This window comes from Dendrobates tinctorius, unplaced genomic scaffold (genome assembly GCF_039654945.1).
Source record: "Dendrobates tinctorius isolate UK_male_01 unplaced genomic scaffold, ASM3965494v1 ptg000116l, whole genome shotgun sequence".
Lineage (NCBI taxonomy): Eukaryota > Metazoa > Chordata > Amphibia > Anura > Dendrobatidae > Dendrobates > Dendrobates tinctorius.
The window spans coordinates 5,202,264-5,226,465 of NW_027361784.1; the positions used below are offsets into that span (position 1 = coordinate 5,202,264).

General features: G+C 46.7%; 1 long non-coding RNA gene across 1 annotated transcript in view; it reads right to left on the reverse strand.

The window, feature by feature from the left end:
- The window catches only part of LOC141101376 (uncharacterized), a 287,728-nt gene extending 263,747 nt beyond the window's left edge, over positions 1-23,981 (reverse strand). The window contains exons 1-2 of the long non-coding RNA XR_012234954.1: positions 23,360-23,981; positions 23,214-23,288 (exon numbers count right to left, since the gene is read on the reverse strand). This is a non-coding gene — a long non-coding RNA (uncharacterized lncRNA). The remainder of the gene's footprint in view (positions 1-23,213; positions 23,289-23,359) is intronic.
- Between the last annotated feature and the right edge of the window lie 221 nt (positions 23,982-24,202).

Here is a 24,202-nt window from a genome sequence, read left to right on the forward strand (position 1 = left end):
CCCATTCTGATCGGCCTAGTGGCGTGGATGAGGGTTCGGTGACCCCTCCTCAAGGGCGGGTACTGTTGTGAGTTCATTTTCTGGTCTACCAGTCAGGCTCCCTCTGGTGGTAACAGGAGGTAGTGAGGCTGATTTAATCAGAAGAGATCTGCCACCTGATAATGAGGATGACGATTGGACCTCAGGAATCTCAGATTGGATTTAAGACAGCCGACGCCCTACTCTGGTGCTGGTGATTCCTTCTGCTTTTCAGGTCTTGGTTCTCAGCTCTGTTCCAGTCAGCTCAAGCTAAGCTTCTCTGATAATGTTCACACTTGATTTTGTTGTTCTATTCAGTTTTTTGTGTGGTCAGCCAGCCCCGGCTGGGGCTTTGCTCAATTTCCACTCTTATTTATCTGTATTTGCCAATTTGCTTTTTGTCCCTTATTAGATTGGCCTCTTTTTGCTCTGTCTCAGAATATTTCAGAGTGCTGATATAGTGGGAGAAGTCTAGTGACTTCAGGGTTAATTTTGTTATCAGAAGTGTTGGACATTATTTTGTAGGGTTTTGGGCAGATTGCAGACAGTGTGTTTGTTTTCCTCTCCTGTCTAGTTAGTTTGGGCCCCATCATTTGCTCAGCCTATTTTCCTACCTGTGTTTGTGTTTTCATCTTGTTTCACCGTCAATACATGTGTGGGGGCTGTCTATTCCTTTGGGGTCTGCTCTGGGGCAGTTAGTTTTCCCTTTTCTTGCTTTAGGCTTATTTAGTCCTCCGGCTGTGACGAGTAGAGTTGAGCGACTTTTGGTTTTTTAGGGTCGCGTTTCGTTTCGTGAAACCCGACTTTTCCAAAAGTCGGGTCGAGCAAGATCGTCCGATTATAGGGAAAAGTCGGGGTCGTCCCGAAACCCGAAACCCAATGTAAGTCAATGGGGAATAAAAGTCGGCAGTGAGAGGAGGACAGGAAACACACCTACAGTGCCCATTTGAATGCCAAAAGCATCAATTCTTCTTACTTAAGCTTGTCAACCTTAATTAACTTCATAATACAAGTTACGCACTGAAAAATGGGGGTTATTTGGCTAAAGTTGTGGGGGGGAGGGCTGGCTCCAGGTTTTCATGTGCCCTGGGCGAAAGAGCGCCCCTTTAACACATACCACAACTCATCATGCTCCGATACGGCAGAGAAATAGCGGTATAGTACAACGAAAAATACTTCACTTTTTACATCTCATGACGAGGCCCATCTATTTCTCCATATAGAATCATTGGTCCCATATAATGTTTGAAACAGTATATGATGAGCTCCACATAATGCTACAGTATATGTTGGTCCCCATGGATGAAGCTCCACTGTCTTATGGGCCCAAATAATGCTCCAAACATAATGGGCCCCATTTCTAATGCTCTAGTGTATAATGGGCCCTGTAAATGTTGCTCCAGTTTCTGATGTCCACCTTTGGAATGTTCCAGTGTATGGTGGACCCCATCTATCATTCTCCAGAGTATAGTGCTCCCCAAAAATTGCTGTCCCAACATTGAAAACAATCAAATAAGTCTCCTCGCTAGGGAATCCCTGTACTTGTCTGGACTCCTCGTCGTCCCCATCTTCCATCTCACTGCACAGTATTTCAACTTTGCAAGTGCTGTGATCCTGAGCAAGCAGGGGGGGGCCCACTCGTTGGCGACGGCACTGGCACAGGGCCCCTGATAGTACGGTGGTGTGTCTGATGGCGGGTGGGCCGAACCTGCACTTTCATCTGCAGCTTCCTCTTTGTCACCGTGTAAGATGGAACTGTATATGGGAAGGGTAACCTGAGTTTCATCAGGGTCAGATTCAGGCCGTGTAGCGTGCGAGGGGAATGTAGTGGTCTGGGTCAATGTACCAGCAGATTCATCGAGCAGTGGCTGGGCATCAGTGCACTTGTGTCGCCCCCAGGAGTACGGTCGCCACAGTGGCATTACCTTCCTCCTAGGGAGTGTGATGTCATCCTTGGGAGCAACGAACGATCTCTCTAGCAGGTTAACTGATTGGGCGGCATTATTCCCACGAGTCATGACCCTCCAAACAGCGTTCATGAAGGCAAAGTGTTTGTTTTACGTGGGCAGTATGGTTGCAAAGCTGAACCTTAAAGGAATGTCCAGAAGGGCACCACCAGGAGTGGAGCCTACGGTTAAATTCGACTCCACCTGGGAAACCTCAAACATGCCAGCTACAGAACAGATGCACACATTGCAAGCTTAATTCCGTTAACGAACGAGACTCCGTCATGCCCCGCGGTCCGAGTCCGGCTTACTAGAGGGACACGTGAGGCTCTGGCACATGAGATTGGCAAATAACTGGTGTGTCATGCCCTTACATGTCCGTGGCTGCATGTGCGCTACACTGAAAAGGCCAACGTTTGTCGCTTACAGGTGCAGATAACCCGCTGAACAACGTTAGTGATGGGGATCACTGATTACAATTATTACCCGCGAACAATGATTTCCCAGTAAGTGCAGGTCAACCGCAGTTCCGGAATTAGGCCTAACCGTCATTCCTGAAAAAATGAAAAACTTACGTGTGCAAACCACAGGTGCTGTAGCTTGCTTAACAGCTCGCCAGCCGTTCTCACGCCCAGTATGGATTACACGTGATTGCCCAAAGGTGAGAAAGGGTACCGTATCCCCAGATAACATGTATTGATAGCGTACACATTCAAAATATATGTCTATACATCAGGAGGCAGGCTCAAACGGTGTCAGGCCCAGTATGGATTGCACGTGATTGCACAAAGGTTAGAAAGGGTACCGTATCCCCGGATAACATGTATGGATAGCGTACACATTCAAAATATATGTCTATACATCAGGAGGCAGGCTCAGACGGTGTTAGGCCCAGTATGGATTGCACGTGAGTGCACAAAGGTTAGAAAGGGTACCATATCCCCGGATAACATGTATGGATAGCGTACACATTCAAAATATATGTCTATACATCAGGAGGCAGGCTCAGACGGTGTTAGGCCCAGTATGGATTGCACGTGATTGCACAAAGGTTAGAAAGGGTACCGTATCCCCGGATAACATGTATGGATAGCGTACACATTCAAAATATATGTCTATACATCAGGAGGCAGGCTCAGACGGTGTTAGGCCCAGTATGGATTGCACATGATTGCACAAAGGTTAGAAAGGGTACCGTATCCCCGGATAACATGTATGGATAGCGTACACATTCAAAATATATGTCTATACATCAGGAGGCAGGCTCAGACGGTGTTAGGCCCAGTATGGATTGCACATGATTGCACAAAGGTTAGAAAGGGTACCGTATCCCCAGATAACATGTATGGATAGCGTACACATTCAAAATATATGTCTATACATCAGGAGGCAGGCTCAGATGGTGTTAGGCCCAGTATGGATTGCACGTGATTGCACAAAGGTTAGAAAGGGTACCGTATCCCCGGATAACATGTATGGATAGCGTACACATTCAAAATATATGTCTATACATCAGGAGGCAGGCTCAAACGGTGTCAGGCACAGTATGGATTTAACGGCCCAGACTACACAGCGGAGGAGCAGGGAGAGGTAAAGATTGCAAATGCTGGGGCCCTGCCCAAGCAAGGGGGGCCCACTCGTGGGTGTCGGTACTGGCACTGGGCCCCTCATAGTACGGCGGTGTGTCTGACGGCGGGTGTGCACCACCACCGTCAGAGACACTTGATTGCACTATGAAGGACCCTGTACCAGTGCCCGCGCCCAAGAGTCGGCCTACCCACCTGTCCAGGGCAACGGCACTCGCACGGTGTCGTGCGCTAGGTGGAGACCCCGGCCATGGGGGGGGAGGCAGCACAGTTAGGGAGTTTTAGAAAGTGGCATATGTTGATGTTGGACATTCAGCTGATGCAAAAGGTGAAATAGGTCAAGTCCCAGGAAGAGGTGGACCAAAGCAAGCCATTTTTCTGTCACCCTATGTGTCATCAGGGGAAGGTGGGACAAAATCCTTGGAAACCCATGCGTGGTTCATTTTAATGAAGGTTAGATCATCCACATTTTGGGTTGACAGACGGGTCCTTTTTTCTGTCAGGATTGATCCAGCTGCACTGAAGACTCTTTCCGATAGCACACTTGCAGCTGGGCAAGCGAGCTCCTGTAAGGCATATTGTGCCAATTCAGGCCAGGTGTCCAGTTTAGCGGCCCAATAGTCAAAGGGGAATGACCTGTGTGGGAGAACATCGATATGGGAGGTAAAGTAGTTTGTAACCATAGTTGACAACTGCTGTCTCCTGTCACTTTCCATCGATGCAGTATTACCAGTTGTGTGAGCGGTACTTGAAAAATCAGTCCACAACATTGTCATGAAACCCCTGTCTCCAACGCCACTTCTGCTGTGTGCACCACGAACACCTCTGGCAAGCTGCCCCCGGCCCGTACAGCTCGTGTGAGAACCATCACCGCTGCTGTGTGCTGGGAATACCTCAAGCAACCGATTTACCAGAGTTGCTTGTTTATTAGCCAATATTAGGTCAAGGTTCTCCTGTGGCATGATGTTTTGTAATTTGCCTTTATAGCGTGGATCCAGGATGCTGGCCAACCAGTAGTCGTCATCGTTCATCATTTTGGCAATGCGGGGGTCCCTTTTTAGGATCAGCAAGGCATAATCTGACATGTGGGCCAATGTTCCCGGTGTCAATGATGCACTGCGAGTGCTGGTTGGAGGAGCACTTTCTGGCAAATCCACATCCCTCTAGTCACACACAAACCCTGTACCAGGCCTTGCCACGCCAACATTTTCACTTGCCCCACGAGATGCATCCTCCTCCCCTAAGTAATCATCCCCATCATCCTCCTCCTCTTCTTCCTCCACCTCGTCCAGGAGAGGTCCCTGAGCAGACAATGGCTGAATGTCATCAAGGATTCCCTCCTCCTCTTCCTCCTCATCAACATTGGCTGCAGAAGCCTGCTCCTTAAGGTGCGTCAAAGTTTGCATGAGCAGACGCATAAGTGGGATGCTCATGCTTAGGATGGCGTCGTCTGCGCTTACCAGCCGTGTGCATTCCTCAAAACACTGAAGGACTTTACAGAGGTCTTTCAGCTTCGACCACTGCACACCTGTCAACTCCATGTCTGCTCTCAAAGTGCTGGTCATGTATCCTCCCACAAATGCATAATGGCCTGCCTCTGCTCGCACAGCCGCTCCACCATGTGCAGGGTGGAGTTCCACCTTGTTGCAATGTCGATAATGAGGCGGTGGTTGGGAAGGTGGAGCAATCGCTGCAGCTTCTGCATTCGAACGGAGTGTACAGGCGACCGGCGGATGTGCGCGCACAGTCTTCGCACCTTCTGGAGCAGGGCTGTTAACTCCGGATAATTTTTGAGGAAGCACTGCACCACCAGGTTCAAGGTGTGAGCCAAGCAAGGTATGTGGCTGAGTTTTGAAAGGGCTATGGCTGCCACAAAATTACGGCCGTTATCACTAACTACCTTGCCTGCCTCAAGATGTACACTGCCCAGCCATGACTCAGTTTGTCGCTTCAAGTACTCAGCCAGCACCTCGGCGGTGTGTCTGTCGCCCAAACACATCATCTGCAACACAGCCTGCTGACGCTTTCCACTAGCTGCTCGATAGGGGGACACCTCGTGTGCAACAGTGGCAGCTGCAGATGGAGTGCTCGTACGACTGCACTCTGTGGACGAGCTTTCGCTTCTGGAGGAGGAGGGTCGAACGCCTACAGCCAACTGTTTCCTATACCGTGGGCTAGGCAGCACTGTCCCACCACCGCTGTCCCCTGTGGACCCTGCATCCACCACATTAACCCAGTGCGCAGTGATGGACACCTAACGACCCTGGCCATGTCGACTGGACCATGCATCAGTTGTGAGGTGCACCTTTCCGCTCACTGACTGCTTGAGTGCACGGACAATGCGGTCTTTCACATGATGGTGGAGGGCTGGGATGGCTTTGCGAGAGAAGAAGTGGCGACTGGGTAGGTCATAGCGTGGTACTGCATAGGCCATGAGTTCGCGGAAAGCTGCGCTTTCCACCAACCGAAAGGGCATCATCTTAAACGAGATTAGTTTGGCAATGTGGGCGTTCAAACCCAGTGTATGCGGATGAGAGACTGAGTACTTTCTTGACCTACTCATAGTGTCTGGGAGGGTGAGCTGGACTTGAGAGCTGCATATGGTGGAAGTAGCGGTGGACAGGGCGGACTGAGAGAGGGTTGATGATGGTGATGGAGTTGGTGTTCTTTCTGATGGCCTAGAATCAGTCTTTCGTTGATATAACAGTGGGATTCCCTGACTGCTGTGGCCTTGCAACGACACCTCAACATTTGCTGCTGTGCTAACCGGTGGGCTTACAGTGGGGGAAACAATGTAGCGTTGCTGACTACCTTCGTTTTGATCAGTTGCACATGTGGCACTTGAGGTTTGGTGTTGTGTCCACGCTTGCAAGTGCATGGTGTTTAAATGTCTAAGCATGCAACTGGTATTCAAATTTTTCAGATTTTTCCCTCGGCTAAAGGTCTTTGCGCACTTCTTACAGATAACCTTGACCTGATCATGAGGATTTTGTTCAAAAAAGTGCCACACTGCACTCTTCCTACTTTGGCAGACATTTTGCGGCCTAGCACGCTGTGATCTTTTGACCCTCTGGACAAGCTGTCCAGCAACTCTTTTGATTTTTGGAACCTGTCTTTGGAGTGCTCCGGGCCTGCCAGATAACAGCTGTTGCGATGTCGATGTCTGCTGTGGATGCTCCTCATCTGAGCTATTGTAAGCAGCACCCTCTTCCCCCAATGGATGCCAATCTGGGTCAACAACTGGGTCATCCATCACCTCCTCTTCAATGTCATGTGCACCTTCCTCTGTGTCACCGTGTATGGTGGTATAGTGTACGGGAAGGGGTACCTGAGTCTCATCAGGGTCAGAATCTGGCTCTGTACACTGCGAGGACAATGTAGTGCTCTGAGTGAATGTACCAGCAGAATCATCCATCAGCGGCTGTGCATCAGTGCACTCCATGTCAGATTCATCTTGGCCTGGGTAATTCACCATTTGACTTGATAATCCAGGCATGGTATGTGAAAACAGCTCCATGGAGTAATCAGTAGTATGGCCTGCGTCATCCTTCAATCTTGGTTGGGGTGAAGGACACAAGGAAAGGTGTGGTTCATGAACATGAGCCTCCAATGACGACTCAGTGCTTTTACTTTTTACAACTGAAGAAGAGGAGGCGATAGAGCTGGAGGCTGAGTCAGCAATGTAAGACAAAACTTTTTCCTGATGCTCTGGCTTTAAAAGCGGTTTGCCAACTCCTAGAAAACTAAGCCTTCGAAGCCTTATGGAGCCAGACGATGACGCAGGCTCAACACCTCCTGCATTCGGTCCTATTTTGCTCTTGCCACTACCATCAGATCCACCACCAACACCATCATTACCAGCTGCCAACCCCTGCCCAATTCCACGGCCTCTTCCACCAGCCTTCCTCATTTTTGTTAGAAATGTAGATAAAATCCAACAAACTATATAGTAATGTAAAACAAGGTACAAGGTGTCTATAGGACAGGGGAGATTTTGAATTTCTGCTCACACTAGTGGACACTGGACACTTTTGGATTGTGTGAGGCCCACTGAATATCTGAGCGCTATGTCACAGGCTCGATGGCACAGCTGTGACCAAAGTGACTAGAGGATAAGTGAGATTTTGAATTTCTGCAGACACTTGTGGACACTGGACACTTTTGGATTGTGTGAGGCCCACTGAATATCACAGCGCTATGTCACAGGCAGAAATTGGCTAGTGTATCACAAACTACAAGGTGTATGTAGAATTGGGCAGAGTAGGAATCTCCCTAGAGTGCAGGTCTGTAAGAACGGAACATGTCCTCGACTTATTCTCACAGAGTGACACAGATAGCTTCACTGTGGCTGTGATAACAGGCGTTACACGGTACTGTGTGAGGAGCGTACACCGCTGTATGGTGTGAAAAAATGCACGCTCAGTACCTCAGCAGGACAAAAAAAAAATTGGGATTGCTTTTAAAAAAGCAGTTTGCAGCTCAGTACCTCAGCAGGACAAAAAAAAAAAATTGCGATTGCTTTTAAAAAAGCAGTTTGCAGAGCAGTGGGTAAACAGCAATGCAGCTGTCAGGAAGCCTTAGAAGGCAGCCCAACAACCAACACCACTGATACACCACAATATAGCCTCCCCTTGCACTGCACACACAGTGACTGGTGTGTTGTACAGACACAATCGCTAGCAGCAGAAGCAGTTTTTTTTTCTTCTTCCCTGCCTAACGCTCTCCCTACAGAATCAGCAGCAACCTCTCCCTATGCTAAGATCAGCAGAAGTAAGATGGCGGTCGGCGTGCACGCCCTTTTATACCCCCTGTGACGCCCACCAAAGCAAGCCAATCACTTGCATGCCCTTCTGAAAGATGGTGGTGACCCTTGCCTATGTCATCACGTTGCCCACAGTGTCCGTGGATCCTGATTGGCTGAAAAAGAGCGCAAAACAAACTTTTGAAACGCGACTTTGGCGCGTAAGTCGCCGACCTCATTGCCGACCTCATCCTAGGGTCGGGTTTCGTTTCATGAAACCCGACTTTGCCAAACGTCGGCGACTTTTGAAATTTTTCGACCCGTTTCGCTCAACTCTAGTGACGAGGCATCTAGGTTCATCGTAGGCACGTTCCACAGCTGCTGCTAGTTGTGTGGTTAGGATCAGGGATCTGCAATCTGCATAGTTACCAACCTCTCTGGTTTTTCTGGGCTTAGCATGTTTAGTTTTTTTCCTCCTCGGTGACCCATTCACAACACTAACCCTAATGTAAAAATGAAAATAAATATATTTTCTTTAGTTCATTACTTTTCCCTAGGTAAGGGGAGGTTTTTTGTACCATTTTTTTTATTTTGATCACTGTGATGGGGTTTATCACAGTGATCAAAATGTACCTTGAATGAAAGAATGAAATCTTGCAGTGTGCCGGCTGGCAGATCTTGGCGGGCGCACTACGCATGCGCCCTCTATTTTCTTCCCATAAGAAGATGGCGGGGCCCATGGAGGGAAAGCACGTGGGCTGAGGACCACCTGGTGGTACCAGGGGGGATTGAGGACCCTATTTCTCTCTTCTCTGATGAGCGATAGCATCAGAGGAGAGAGAAATTAATTGGTACATCTGCCTTTTTTTTCTGGTCGCCGTTATATGGTTAATAATGGCGATCGCAAAACTGACCTGAATCATATTCTCTGGGGTCTCAGCTACCCCTGACAGCCGAGACCCTGGAGAAAATCAGACTCTGGGGGGCGCAATACACTTTTTCCACAACGCCGTGAATTCACTAAGGGGTTAACATCCAGTCCCATTGCGCTGGATGTGCGTCCTTGTTTTTAGTAATTTATTCTGCTACCCAAATTGTTGTTTTTTCTGTTATATTTTTATCTGATTATAATGAAATAAAATTAATTTGATTTTTCACCACGATATTTTGGACCATATGATCGGCTTCTTTCCTTCCTTCATTTTCATATATATATTCCGACTGTCAACATATTTTTACTTAGGTCCAGATTATTGGTTGCAGGGACATTACTTCCATCCTATTTTATATTTTGCACTGTGATTTGACTTTAGAATACACTGGTGCCCTGTTATCATCAAGCATTCCTTTGTTTCTGTTTTGTTTTTATATTCCCCTGTACAAGAAGTAAAATAATAAACAATTGCATCCCTCACCTGTCCAACGTGAAGATAATCCATTTCTGTTCCACAAAGATTCAGATGATTTGGGTAGCGGTCACATCTGTGAAGTGACCGCTCTCCACGCCATCTGGCTCACACTGAGACAGGAGTGTAATCACGCTCCTGCAGTGTGTGGTGCTGAGTTGACATGATAAAGGTCACCAAAGTTCATAGCTGATGAACCCCGGTGACCTCACTTACGGCATTGATCACTGCGTGAGAAATGCACTTCTCCAGGAAGTCTGTGTCACTGTTCGGGTTCGGCACCCTAACATTGGCTATTTCCTATCTATGAGGTTAGCAATAGAGCTGTATTATAGATGTCTCTCCATTACTAACACTTGGGCTTAATGTCAGCGGCCATAAAAAAGCTGACCTCAACCCCACATATATTAACCCCACTTGTCTCTGCACCAGGGCAAGTGAAAATAGCCAGGCAAAGCACCAGAATTAGCACATCTAATAGATGCTCTTTTTATGGGTCAGCAGCTGTGGGCTGCTATTTTTAGGCTGGGGGAGGCAATATCCATGGCTCCTTACCAATCTTAGAATACTTGCCCCCAGCTGTCTGCTTTAGCTGGTTGTCAAAATTGAGGGGGAACCCCACACAGTTTTAAAATTATTTATTTAACCAATTTAAAAAAACAGCTTGGGAACCCTCTAGTCGATAACCAGCCATGATAAAGCTGACAGCCGAGGGTTGCAGCCCGCAACTGTCGGTTTTGTCTGCACTGGTTATCAAAAATAGAAGAGACCACACATAATTTCTTTAAAAAAATATTTATTTATAGCACAGGTGCCGGTTGATGAATACCCATCAGCGATGCCTGCTCTTGCTGTTATCGGCAACAGTATGTGTACGCTGATGAGAGTAGTAGTCTCTATTTAGTCGATGCCCGTGATCAGCAGTAACTTTTTACTGCCTTTAACAGCTCTTGGCTCATGCTGTCATCTGTTGTTCAGAGCCGCCGCTGTTTTTCGCACTGTCACAAACATGGGAAACAGCCGATGTTTGGGGCGCCGAACCCGAACAGTAACACGGACTTCCTGAAGAAGTCGTGTTCAGGGTCCGTACACAGTCACTAGGTGTTCGATACGGACCTCGAACTTTACTGTTCGGGTTTGTCCATCTCTAGACACATCCAATTGTGGAAATTATTATTCCAAGATGTATTGATTAGAATCAACTTTAAAATTAAATTTGTTCATGGGAAAATCTCTTTAATACTATTATGCAGAAATAATATTACATTTTAAATTCAATTGTCAAGGGAAATTGCTATAAATGGTGTAGATCACATAATTTCCAACTATTCTGTCGTCAGCTAAATGCACGGGGCTCAAATAGCTTATACGGGTAGCTAAACCACTATACTGGGGGTCCAAAAAGAAGACTGTAGGTTGGATCTGTGTTTTATTGAACGCGATGGTATATAGATGCACGGTGAAAATACAAATAAGCACATAATGCAAACAATCAGTATGGCTACCTAAAATACATACATACAGTACATTACAGATTACCTGAGCTAACAGCTAACTAGGGGAGAGCTGACTAAGGGTGATCTGAGACAGGGATTAGATGTGGGAGCGTGGTTACTCACCGACGATGCTGTCACAAGGGGAGGTAGAAAAATGAGATGTCCACATGAAACAGACTTGGCAGAAAATGGCAGACAGGACAGAGAAAGGGGGCTGTATTAGACCATGATGCCTTGTAACTTACCCAGGATACATTGGGAATTGGAGGGAATGAATCAGGAAGTAGAATGCATATAACATGCAGTTATAACATTGGCCACTGGATGGAGCAAAGAACACTAAACATTATCTAAGGAAAAACTGAACATCCTGTACATAAAGCAATCATGGTATGTTATCAAATAGGCAGTTCAATAGTCATTACTTATGCCGGAGACAGAACACTCCCCGTCTGGCATTCAACGGATGCCACCATTACTATCCTCTGAAGACAACAATAGGACCAGCTCAGTCACTGGTCTGGGGAATGTCTTAGGTCCATCTCCTTTGGCCATCCTCAGTTCTACTTTGCGGACATGGCCATCTTTACTCGGAAATGTAGTAGTCACTAGTCCAAGTGGCCACTGGTTCCGATGGGCCTGGCAGTCTTTAACAAGGACGAGGTCACCAATCCGAAGATTAGACCTGGTAGATTACCACTTTTTCCGTGGCTGCAAGGTAGACAAATATTGTTTCCGCCACCTGTCCCAGAATGTATTGGCAAAACTTTGTACCTGCCTCCATTGGCACTTGTAGAGGTCCTTAGTGTCGAATCCTCCTGGAGGGGCACCGGATAGTCCTATTTTCTGGGTTAGAAGAGTAGCTGGAGTCAATAACAAGGGCTCCTCAGGGTCATTAGGAACTGGAACCAAGGGCCTTGCATTGATTATAGTTGCAGCTTCTGCCATAAAGGTGATTAGACTTTTGTGGGTAAGTCTCGCTGCTCCTTCCTGAAGAAGAGTAGAGTCAAGAATTCTTCGTACTAGACCAATCATTCGTTCCCAAGATCCACCCATGTGTGAGGGGTGAGGTGGGTTGAATGACCAGGTGCAACTTTGGTCACTGAGGAACCTCTCGAGAGTCTTATGGTCTAGATTTGAGGGTATGCCCAATTCCTTCGCTGCACCAATGAAGTTGGTACCTCTTTCTCAACCTCTGTCTGTCTGAATATGCTTGATAGAACCACGGATAGCAATGAAACGTCTCAAAGCATTGATGAAGCTTGAGGTGTCAAGTGACTCAATGAGCACTATGTGGACAGCTCTGATTGACAGACAGGTAAAAACATGACGGCCCAACATTTACTATTGGCTTGTCCGCCTCTCGTGTGACGAGTAACAACTGACCAAGGTCCAAACACATCGAGACCAACGTTGGTAAAAGGATGGTCTGGGCTGAGTCTATCTGCTGGTAGGTCAGCCATCTTTTGGGTTTGAGTGGAACCACGGAGCTTACGGCAGGTAATACATTTGTAGATGACACTACAGATGATTTTCTTAGCACCGACAATCCACAGGCCAGCAGTTCTGATGGCTCCTTCTGTGAATAGTCTTCCTTGGTGTTTGACCAGATTGTGGTAGTGTTGCATGATTAGGTAAGCAACATGACATTTTCCAGGAATGATAAGAGGGAATTTCTCTTCAAACTCCATTTTAGCTTCTTTGAGGCGACCTCCTACTCGCAGTAGGCTGTTGTTGTCGATGAATGGGTTGAGTTTTCTCAATGAGCTGCTCGCAGGCATTGAAGCTTTGTTAATGAGACATTGGATTTCCACAGAGTAGGTTTCTCTCTGAACTGTAGAAATGATGTGGTTTCTAGAAGATTCTAAGTCGGAGGTAACATAGGTGTTTCTCCAGAGATGCCAACCTTTACATCTCATATAGCTCTGGTGGTCTTGAATGAACGAGCTATATGAGTCAGGCAGGTAATGGCTCAAGTAAGTGACTTCCAACTTGAAAATATGTAAAATCTGTGGGATCCAAGCTGAATATCAGAAGTCATTGTATGAAGTGTGGAAACCTGAGGGTGGATTTCAGCATCTGAGTCCTCTCCTATCAGTTCAAAGGTGTCTGGACAAAGCTCCTTGGTGTACAATAGTTTTGGTCCTGAGAGCCATGTTATGCTCTCTAGTCGACTTGCTCTAGTTGCATGATCTGCAGGGTTTTGGTCCGTGGGGACTTAATGCCACTGTTTTGGATGAATTGCTCTCCTAATTCGTAGCACTCTGTTATTGACATAAACGTAGAATCGCCTGATTTCATTGTGGATGTATCCCAGGACTACCTTGCTGTCTGAGTAGAACTTGGCTTGTGTCAGGTCGATATCCATCTTGGATGTGATGAACTCTGCTAACTCAATGGCTAAGACTGCAGCACAAAGTTCTAACCTTGGTATGGTGTGCTCTGGTTGTGGAGCAAGTTTGGCTTTCCCCATGACGAATCCAATGTGGCTCTGACATTTGTAGTCCACAGTTTTGAGGTAGGCAACAGCAGCAATTGCTTTGACAGAAGCATCTGCAAATACATACAGTCTTTGGCTCTGTATCTGTGTAGACATACAGGGGTGTATGGCCTTGACACATTCAGGTTGGAGAGAGCTGCTAAAGAGTTCTTCCATACTTCCCACTGGATTCTCTTTTCAGGTGGCAGAGGTGCATCCCAGTCAGAAGTCTCCTTGGTTAAGTCTCTTAGTATGGCTTTGCCTTGTGTAGTAACAGGAGCTGCAAAACCTAAGGGATCGTACAGCCTGTTGATGGTAGACAGGACACCTCTGTGTGTGCAATGCTTTTCTTCCTGGCTGATCTGAAAGGTAAAAGTGTGACTGTAGATTCCAGAGAAACCAGAGGCTGCGTTGCATTGGTGTGGGGTCTGACCACAGGTCCAGGTCTCTGAGACCATTACACAAGTCTTGTGAAGGGAATGCTTTCATGAGCTCTTGGCGGTTTGAGGCTATTTTGTGAAGTCTGAGGTTGGAGCAAGCAAGCATCTCTTGGGCTCTCCTGAGAAGACTGATAGCAGTCTCATTTGAAGGCATGGCTTTCAGACAGTCATCAACATAAAAGTCTTTCTCTAGGAATTGTCTTACTTCTGATCCGTATTCCGTTTCTCCTTCTTGAGCTGACCTTTTGAGTCCATAGATGGTGACTGCAGGAGAAGGGCTATTGCCAAAGATGTGCACTCTCATGCGGTACTCTGTGACTTCTTTAATAGGATCATTGTCTCTGTACCAGAAGAATCTTAGGAAGTTCCTGTCTCTCTTTCACAAGGAAACAATGGAACATTTGCTGGATGTCAGCAATGAAGGCAATGGAATCCTTATGGAAGTGCATAAGTACTCCCAGCAGTTTGTTATTGAGATCTGGTCCTGTCAGTAGAACATCATTCAGGGAGACATCACCAAACTTAGCACTGGTGTCGAACACCACTCTAATCTGGCCAGATTTCTTAGGGTGGTTTACTCCAAATATGGGTAGGAACCAGCATTCTTCAGAGTCTTTGAGAGTGGAAGCTAGTTCCGCATGGCAGTTCTCAAATATCTTTTACATGAAGGAGAAGTGATCTCTCATCTCTGGCTTCTTTTGCAGATTATGTTTAAGAGAGGAGCACCGTTTGAATGCCTGATCTCTGTTGTTTGGTAGACGTGGTCTGTGGGTTCTGAAGGGAAGAGGTGCGACCCAGCTGTTGGTCTCATCTTTTATGAGCCCTTTGTCCATTACCTCTAAGAACAGCTTATCCTCTACTGACATTGCTACCTGGTTGTCTTGCTTAGTTCTCTGGGAGACTGTGCACCCCAGCTAATTCTTATAGCTTCCTGACACCATACTGCTGTCATGAGTAAAGTCTATTAAGTGATTGGGTGGTTGGATGCTGTGTGGTAGTTCCTTGACATGGAACTCATTGTTGCAAGGCTGAAACAGAGATGGGCGACCTTTCTCCAGTGTATTTGTTAGCATGCTTGTTACAGAAGATGGGGCGCGCATGTGTCCCAAGCATACATTTCCTATTATGACCCATCCTAGGTCTAGCTTTTTGACATAGGGAGCATTGTTGAGTCCATTGATATGACTTCTCACTTTATGAACCTGCAGGATATCTCTTCCCAACAGCAGTATTATCTGTGCCTGAGCGTCGAGTTCCGGTATGAGGTGTGCTATGCGTTTTAAGTGAGCAAGATGGATTGCCACATCTGGTGTAGGGATTTCAGATCTGTTGTCTGGGATCTGATTACACTCGATGATTGTAGGTAATGGCAGGCAGAATTGTCCGTCTAAGGACTCAATTTGGTAGTCAGTGGCTTTCCTGCCTGCTGTTGTCACAGTACCTGCACATGTATTTAATGAGTAAGGAGTGCTTGGTCCTTTAATGTTGAATAGGTCAAAGAATGTTGATCTAGTCAGGGATCAATTACTTTGATCATCCAAGATAGCATACAGTCTCACAGATTTTTCTCTATGGCCCTTTGGGTACACTCTGACAAGGCATATTTTAGAACAAGACCTACTGTCTATTGTCCCTTTACAGACTTCAGCACATTGTGAAGTGATCTCTGGCGTAGCTGCATCAGTGCTCTTTTCCTCTCCGCCATGCTCACTGTCAGCTGGCGTGTTCTGTGCACTCCATGGAGCTGGACCAGGGTGTAGGGCAGTGCTATGATCTGTGGTACCACATTCTGTGCATTTTACACTGACCTTACAATCCTTGACGAGATGAGTGGTGGATAAGCAGCACTTGTAGCAGATACCGTTCTCTTTCAGGAAGCTTCTGCGATCCGGCATAGATTTTCCTGTGAAGGCACTGCATTTCAAGAGAGGATGAGGCTTCTGATGAAGCGGGCACTGCTTGTCAGGTTCTTGTACCTTTGTCTCTGATTGAGAGCAACCAGCAGACCTGTAATTTGAACTGGGAGAAGAAACATTAGTCTTGTGCACTGCCACAGATGTTCTGCGTGGGTTTGCAGCTAGTGGTGGTGCGGCTTATGACATTGCAAAGTCAAAGCTGGGATCATTTCTGATTGCCGCTTGTTCGTGTATAAAGTCTACAAAAACGGGGAAGGGAGGGAATGAAACACTGTGTTTGTATTTATACTTGGAGCCACGTGTGAGCCACCTCTCCTGTAGATTGTAGGGCAACTTTTGGACTATAGGGTTAACACCTTTGGCTGTGTTGAGGTATGCAACTCCTGGTAGGTCACCTTCACATTTGGCAAATAGGACCTCTTGTAGCAGGACACCTAGCTCTCTAAGTTTTGGGAGACATTTGTTAGACATTTTAGGAAAGTCATCGATTCTTTTGAACAAGGCTCTCTCTATTACCTCTGCAGAGCCGTAACACTCATCTAGCCTCTTCCAGATCTCTTTAAGACCTATATGAGGGTGGTTTATATTAATGTCTCTGATCCTTACTGCATGTTTGACTGACTCTTCTCACAGGTATTTGACTAAGAGGTCTATTTCTTCCCTGCTTTTTAGCCCCAAGTCTCTAGTAACATTTTGGAAGGAAGCTTTCCAAGCTCTGTAACTTTCATTGTGGTCAGTGAATTTCATGAGTGTCTTGGCAACTAGATCACATCATGTGAAGATCCTAGCACGTTCCGATGTAAACCGATTGTCAGCAGAGTATATTGGTGATGGGTCACCCTGATAGTGATGTGAGGTGCGTTCATACATGTTAGTATCCTCAGGGTGGTGCCAGCCGGTATCATATTGCTTCGGTCTGACATGCGGTGTGTCAGCAAGGTGATTCACGTTGGTTACCTGGAGAGGGGCAAGGAAGACAGGAGAGTTGCTTTGCTTCTCGTTTTCTTGGAGCTGAGCCTCATGATGACTCTCACTCGTTTCACCTGGATGTGTGTGTCGTGATCTTGGTTATAGTTTGAATCAGGAAGTTCATTAACATATTGAGATGTGCGTTGTGGTGAATCTTGCAGCGGCAACTTCAGACTTGACGTACTGCTGCGACTATGCAGCTTAGGGTTGTGTGCGGCTTCCAATGCTTCTGCCTCTGCCAATGCTGCAGCAGCTTCCTTTTTTGCAGCTAGGCTCTCTAAGGCAACATTCACTAGTGCCCTTTCTATCTGTAACCTTCTCTCTTGATCATCTAGGCGTGCTTTCTCTAACTACGCCTTTCTCTCTTGATCATCTAGGCGTGCTTTCTCTAACTTAAGTTGCATCTCTTCTTCAGCATATCTTGCTCGCATTTTGGCAGCCTCATTATTTGCGCGGGCAATGGCGACAGCGCTGCTAATGGATACAGTCTTTGAGGAGTCGGATGTGGCAGATTTTGTCCTGTGTGATTTGTGAGACATGTTGTCTTAGAGGGATGCTTGGCTGTGCAGAGATTGCTGTAGCTGTGTTAGTCTTTGTGTAGCCGGTGACTTGAATCTCACTAGATGGATTTCTGCAGCATCACTAGTTTCTGCAAGCTGGATGAAGGCTCTTCTCTCTGTATTCCCACTACCTGGAGAGCCGTCGTTTCACTATTCCGTCCTCAGCTAAATGCACGGGGTTCATATAGCTTATACGGGTAGCTAACCGCTATACCGAGGGGCCAATAAGAAGACTGTAGGTTGAATCTGTGTTTTATTGAACGCGATGGTATATAGATGCACGGCGAAACTACAAATAAACACATAATACAAACAATCAGTATGGCTACATAAAATACATACATACATTACGGATTACCTGCGCTTACAGCTAACCAGGGGAGAGCTGACTAAGGGTGATCTGAGACAGGGATTAGATGTGGGAGCGTGGTTACTCACCGACGATGCTGACACAAGGGGAGATAGAAAAATGAGATGTCCACATGAAGCAGGCTTGGCAGAAAATGGCAGACTGGATAGAGAAAGGGGGCTGTATTAGACCATGATGCCTTGTAACTTACCCAGGATACAATGAGAATTGGAGGGAATGAATCAGGAAGTAGAATGCATATAACATTGGCCACTGGATGGAGCCAAGAACACTAAACATTATCTAAGGAAAACTGAACACCCTGTACATAAAGCAATCATGGTATGTTATCAAATAGGCAGTTCAAGAGTCATTACTTATGTCGGAGACAGAACATCAACCTTTTTACAATGACAAAACACATTTATTCTTTACCAGGTTTTAAAAATCTGTCCTGGCCGTGGGATCATCTCGTTGCTGCATTTCTCGTTACAGTATTGTTTTCAGATCTAAGTCTTCAAAGGAGTGTCTATCACGTGGCAATTCATTGCCTACTATTAGTGCTCTTGGAAAGTGTTTGGAAGTAATACAGAATGAAAACTGGAAAATTATAAAAATTTTCTTCATGATGAGATTTACTTTTAGGACATTGATTCTTCGAAATCCCAACCATTTTAGAGGGAATCTGTCAGTAGGATCAGCCCTCCTAAGACGAGCAAGTCACAGAAAGTAGAATAAAAAATACCTTGATATTTGCAATTCATTGTCTTATTCCAGATATGCCCAGGTTGCTCCTTTCACACATCAGGTTTTCGGCGTCAGGCGCGATCCGGCGTCGTGCCGGAACGCCGGATCCGGCAAATGTTTCGTAAAACCAGATGTGACGGATCCGGTTTTTTGCCGGATCCGTCTTTTTCTTGACAGACAAAACCGGATCCGTCTCATCCGGTTCATCCGTTTTTCTATCCGTTTTTCGACGGATTACGCCGGATCCGGTTTTTAAAATTGACCCTTGTGGCCTTCCGAACGGGATTGGCTACTGGAAAACTATATATAGCATGTTCCTACAGCCCTTCTTTGACAGGTTGTAGAGGAGAAAGTGCAGGTTGGAGAGAAGAGCAAGTTACTGGCGAAGATGGATGTTGTCATTGGAAATATTTTGAAGAATTTGGCGGATTTTACAGCGGAGGCGAATCGTTTGAGGGTGATTGTTCTGGAGAAGGAGAGAGCGAGACAGCAGCGCATCAGGCATCGTAGACGACGTTTGTGGATCCACCCCATCACAGCCAAGAGAATGACGCGTGGGGTCTATTCTACACTATGCATGGACCTTCGACGAAACCCGGATAAATTTTTTGGATATGTTAGGATGAAAATGGAGAATTTTGATTACTTGGTGGAGCGCATTGCACACCTCATAAGAAAAGCGGACACCTATTGCCGCTTCTCTGTTTCACCCGCAGAGCGTCTGATGGTGACTTTAAGGTAAGCCACATTTATTGGATATGCTCGCATCAGAGCACACTTTCACTGCAATCTTGTTGGTGGTAGTTTGTATCTCCAAGTGTTATAGGTCAGTTTTGGTATGTAATGCTGTGATTTTAAACTAATTTATTGTTTTTTAATTCCCCACAGATTTATTGCAACTGGAGAATCCCTTTCGTCACTGCATTTCCAGTACAGACTCGGGATTTCCACCATATCTGGAATTGTGAAGTACACATGCCGTGCACTGTGGGACTCCTTAGCTGAAGAGTTTTTACCAGAGCCCACAACAGAGAGGTGGATTGAAATTGCTGACAAGTTTCAACAGATATGTCAGTTTCCAAACTGCTTGGGCGCTGTGGACGGGAAACATATCCGCATTGTAAAGCCAGCCGGATCGGGATCGGAATATTTCAATTACAAGAAATATTTTTCAATTGTCCTCATGGCCATCGCTGACGCGGAATACAAATTTATTGCGGTTGATATTGGGGCCTATGGCCGCTCCAATGACTCTCAAGTTTTCAAACTGTCTGCCATGGGGCGTAAACTGTATGGAAACACCTTCCAGTTCCCACCACCTAGACCGCTGCCGCAAACATCTGGTCCACCTATGCCATTTGTCTGTGTAGGGGATGAAGCCTTCCAGCTGTCAGAACACCTTTTGAAACCGTACTCTAGCAGAGGATTGACAAGACAAAAACGCATTTTTAATTACCGCCTCACAAGAGCAAGAAGAATGGTTGAATGTACCTTTGGTATTCTGACAGCCAAATGGCGGGTCCTATTGACTGCGATCAACCTCAAGACAGAAACTGTGGACGAGGTGATCAAAGCGTGCGTGGTACTCCACAATTTTGTTATCTGCAAGGAACCCATTTCCATTGAGGACACCTCTGAAGAAACCACCTTGCAAGATTACCATAACATTACCACTAGAAGTTCTGTGACGGTTTCAGTAATGAGGGACAATTTTGCACTATACTTTATGTCACCTCAAGGCAGAGTACACTGGCAGGATGACAGAGTGTGAAAGATTTGTGCCCAACCAAACTTGTGTACCTTCTGTACCAACAGTATATACCTTTGCCAACCAAAGTTGGCTATCTTGTCATGGTCTCTATTTTTAGCTTTAGGCCACAGGTGTGTACCTGGTTGTGTTTTATGCAAAGTATTTCACCTTTTAACAAAAGTTGTGTACATTGTTAGGAAATCACCAACAATAAACACAACTTTTTAGGTGAAATACTTTGCTTCAAACACAACCAGGAACACAACTGTGGCAAAAAGCTAAAATTTACCCACAGTTATATACCTAGTTTTGAATACCATTTCACCTTTTAAATACCCTGTATTTAACCTTTTTCGCCGCAGAAAGAAATGACAGACAACCAGTGTAAAATAATTTAACTTTTATTGAAAAATGTTTTTTTTAGTAAACTTTTTTAAAATTTTAATAAACTTGTTTAATAAAACTTTGAAACTATAAAACTGAAACCATAAAACTGGTCATTTTTATATAAATACACACATTATAAATCTGTGTAGTGTGTGGTGGAAATACTGCTGTAGGGGCTGCGGGACACTTCGACACTGGGAGTGTGGAGAGAGGACTGGGATCATGGTGGGGAAGGAACAGTTAGAGGTGAAGGTGTGGAAAAAACTACAGAATGGGTGGACATGTGGGAAGCAGAAGAGGTGGTGGGTGGTGGAGTGGAGGGTTGGGCAGGGACTGTAGGAGCAGATGATGTTGATGGCAAGTTGTATGGGGAAGGAGTTTGGTACGGGGCAGGTTGCTGGAAGTGGGGAGATGTCTGGTATGGGGCAGGTTGCTGGAAGTGGGGAGATGTCTGGTACGGGGCAGGTTGCTGGAAGTGGGGAGATGTCTGGTACGGGGCAGGTTGCTGGAAGTGGGGAGATGTCTGGTACTGTGGAGGTTGCTGGTACTGGGGAGTTTGCAGGTACTGGGGAGGTCGCTGGTACTGGGGAGGTTGCTGGTGCTGGGGAGGTTGCTGGTGCTGGGGAGGTGGATGGTGCTGGGGAGGTGGATGGTGCTGGGGAGGTGGATGGTGCTGGGGAGGTGGATGGTGCTGGGGAGGTGGATGGTATGTAATAGGAGGGGGAGGATGGAAAGTGGCTGGAGGTGGATGGTATGTAATAGGAGGGGGAGGATGGAAAGTGGCTGGAGGGGGTGTAGATGTAATAGGAGGGGGAGGATGGAAAGTGGCTGGAGGGGGTGCAGGTGGAGGAACTACTGTGGTGGGAGGAGGAGGTTGGGAGGTAACTTGCTGGAGAGCAGCGTGGCATGAATGCATTACATGCATCTGCTGGGCAGGAGAGAGCGTTTCCATGCGCTCCACAACAGACCTGAAAAAGGTGTGGTTTGGCGAAGATCTTGCTTCTGAATGCATGGTTTGCAGAAGTGTCTTCACCTCCAGAATGCTGGAGTTGATCTGCTGATAGCCTGCGGAGATTTGCTCTGACAAGACTTTTAGACAGTTCTGGAAAGATGCATTCAGATGCAAGAACTCTGGCACATAAGTCTTTTCCTGACCCCTCTGCCGCTGCCGCCCAGTACCCGCAGGTGTACTAGAGGTGGCAGGGGCAGAAGGGTGGGGTAAAGGGAAAGCGATCTCCTCACCAGCAGCAGTTTCATGTAATGTAGGCGGCCACGATGCTCCTGTGCTGGTGGATGGGACAGATGGGTCGAATGTGTGGGAAGGCTGGGAAGGTGCAGATCTACCGGGGCGGTCGAAGTGTCCCTCGGTGCCGGTCTCCTCAGGGATCGCCTCAGAAGGGTCCAATCGTGCAGGCTCCCGAGTGCTGCTCACCGTGCTGTGTAATAAAGAGAAAAAAAAACAATTAAAATACTGACATGGTATGGCCCTGGCTGAAAAAAAAATTTACATCTAACATTTTTTTTCACATGTGGTGTGTAATATTTACCTTCTGGTGACCATTGTTTCCCGGAGGAACGACAGGGCTTCTGCGTACTTGTACTTGCTCCTGCGTCCTCCAGATCCACTCGGGGCCTGCATCTCTTTATTGAACTCCTTCTTGAAACGATCCCTCACAGACCGCCACCGATTCACAATTCTGTTCCCTGAAACGAGAAAGGAGTGGTTAGTATACAACATCAGTGTTTCCCAAACTCCAGTCCTCATGGTCCCCAGGGGTCATGTTTTCAGGATTTCCATAGTAAATAGAAATCCTGAACACATGATCCGTGGGGACCACGAGGACTGGAGTTCGGGAAACACTGGTTTACATCAAGCAACCGGTACTGTATATACTTACGCTCTGTAATCTGGGCCCGAACATCGAGGTCCTCCCAGCGGCCCACAAGGAGCAAACAGATTTCCTCCCAGAGTCGTCGGGTAACGATCAGGTCAGCGTGGCGGCGGTCAGCCATATTCCAGAGCGGCTCCCTTTCTCTGACGAGATTTATGAGGTGGTCCACATCAATCCCTCCATCCTCACTGTCAGAGTCGGGAGCATGCTGTGAAGGCTGTTAAAGAAAAAGACAAAAATAACATAATTAGCCTCCACATAAGAAATGAAATAAAAAGTGCAAAAAAACAAAGCAAAAATATTTATACTTACACGCTGGTGACCGCCGCGTTGCTGTCGCCGACGACCCTGGGAGGCACTGAGAGGACCTCTTGGCCGAGCACCAGATTGGGAAGACTAGAGAAGAAAACAAAAAATGTTATGTCTTTGGATGTAGGCATTTGTTTGCTGTGTGTGGTCTGCAGAACATTGTTTTCTATGTGTTGTGTGTAGTGTGATGTTGTGTTTCTGCGTTTGATGCAAAAAACTTACCAATTGTGAGCCCACTCCAGGTGTCTGTCCACCCCTTCCTTCTTCTTCTGGGAGCTCCTCTTCATCTTGTGAATCCTGTTTTGAAATAAAAGGCAATGAATAGACATATATTACAGAGATGATGGATTTTGGAAATAAAAACTTACCGTCAAACGCTGACGATGCGAGGGAGGGCTCCCAGAAGATGATGTGCTGTCTTCCTGGTGGCCACACTCCATGCCTGTGGGTGGTGTTCCAGCTGCTGCCATTGCTGCTGCTGCATCTATTGTGCGGCTGTTGAATAAAGAGAAAGAAAGGGCCAATGAATATCTTGATATTCAATAGCCCTAGTTTGGAGGAATGGGGGATTTGATAATTACCGTCTCTCATCTGCTGCTGGACTCCCCTCCCGTTGTTCAGCATGCTGCTCCAATCGGGGTGGTGCTGATGGTGCTGCTGCAGATGTCTCCTGCCTTCTCCTGCGCCTGGTTGCTGTCTTGGGTGGCATGTTGGGTGTGGCTGAGGGTCCCACTGTCTTGCTTTTATATATGTCTTGTGGGCAGAGCTACTGAGCATGCTCAGACCAAAAAAACGGATCCGGCGCATTGCGGCGCTCATAGGCTTTCATTGTGTGAAAAAGCCGGACGCGCCGGATCCGGCGTGTCCGGCTTTTTCGCCGGAGACAAAAAACGTTACAGTAGCCGTTTTTTCCAGACGCCAGATCGCGACACATTGCCGGATCCGGCGAAAACCGGATGAAACGCATGGCCATCCGGCGCGATACGGCGCAAATGCAAGTCAATGGGGGGGAAACCGGATCCGGCATTGCATTTCGCCGGATCCGGTTTCTGTCAAAAGCGCCGGATCGCGCCTGACGGCGAAAACCTGATGTGTGAAAGAGGCCTTAATGTGTAAATGAGCTATTAGGATCTATGGGTGGGACACTGATCTGCATGAGAATCTTCCTCCAGAGCTTAAATTAAATAAAAGGGGCATTACCAGCATGAGAC